At 43.7% G+C, this 1,191-nt stretch overlaps 1 protein-coding gene across 1 annotated transcript in view; it reads right to left on the bottom strand.

Moving 5' to 3' along the window:
- Positions 1-207: 207 nt before the first annotated feature.
- Positions 208-1,191, bottom strand: part of LOC146822548 (NACHT, LRR and PYD domains-containing protein 3-like) — a 221,077-nt gene continuing 220,093 nt past the window's right edge. The window contains exon 8 of the mRNA XM_085613663.1: positions 208-729. The gene's annotated coding sequence lies outside the window, so the exon portion shown is untranslated. The remainder of the gene's footprint in view (positions 730-1,191) is intronic.

Consider the following 1,191-nt stretch of genomic DNA (forward strand, 5'->3'; position numbering starts at 1 on the left):
TGCAACAGTAGGGTAAGTGTTGGATAGTATAGGGGTAAAAATTACTATTCTAACTCCAGGGGGTGCAACAGTAAGGTAAGTGTTGGATAGTATAAGGGTAAAAATTACTATTCTAACTCCAGGGGGTGCAACAGTAGAGTAAGTGTTGGATAGTATAGGGGTAAAAATTACTATTCTAACTCCAGGGGGTGCAACAGTAGGGTAAGTGTTGGATAGTATAGGGGTAAAAATTACTATTCTAACTCCAGGGGGTGCAACAGTAGAGTAAGTGTTGGATAGTATAGGGGTAAAAATTACTATTCTAACTCCAGGGGGTGCAACAGTAGGGTAAGTGTTGGATAGTATAGGGGTAAAAATTACTATTCTAACTCCAGGGGGTGCAACCGTAGGGTAAGTGTTGGATAGTGTAGTGTAATATTATGCGTTGTAATGGTATGCGTTGTAATGGTAGTATGCGTTGTAATGGTATGCGTTGTAAAGGTAGTTTTTAAAAATGCGTTGTAGTGTCATGCGTTGTAATGTCATGCGTTGTAATGGATTGTGCGTTGCAAAAAATGCGTTGTAAGTGTAGTGCGTTGTAAAAGTTGCATTGTAAAGGTTGTTCCCCCTGGACACGCCATGGACGTCCAGGATAAATCTCTTCAGTTGAGCTAGTCAACGATCTCTAGCTCGGGTCTGGCTCTCTTCAGTTCATCGACCACAGACCGGTTGAATAAAGACGTTTGAAGCCTGTGGGGAGAAGAGAGGGTCAGATATTGATTCGATATTGTGCAAATAAATGACAACAAATAATCCAGTTTGCGCAGTATTTACGACGTAACTGAGTGTATGTTCATGAGTAGAGCGATCAACCACCATAGAGACCACAGGGCTTAACTACCACTTCCTCCCCCATCCTCTAGCTTCTCTATGCACAATACAGGCTGATAAATACAAACATTTGCATAAATCAATCACAACAGCCAGGCAAGTGCCCACTGCCCAACATTCTTCTCATACTGAGTGAACCCAAGGTTAGGGCACAATCCAGCTAGAAACAAGAGGGTGGCAGCATAGAGGTCCTTTAGAACTCCCCGACTCCCACTTACAAATGCACGAGTGAGTCCGCTGCACCAACCACACTCAACTCTTCGGGCACAGGTAACCGTGACAGCGATACGTCACAGAGAGCTGAAATACGCACCAGTCCTG

The sequence above is a fragment of the Triturus cristatus genome, chromosome 6, assembly GCF_964204655.1.
Source record: "Triturus cristatus chromosome 6, aTriCri1.1, whole genome shotgun sequence".
Taxonomy (NCBI): Eukaryota; Metazoa; Chordata; class Amphibia; order Caudata; family Salamandridae; genus Triturus; species Triturus cristatus.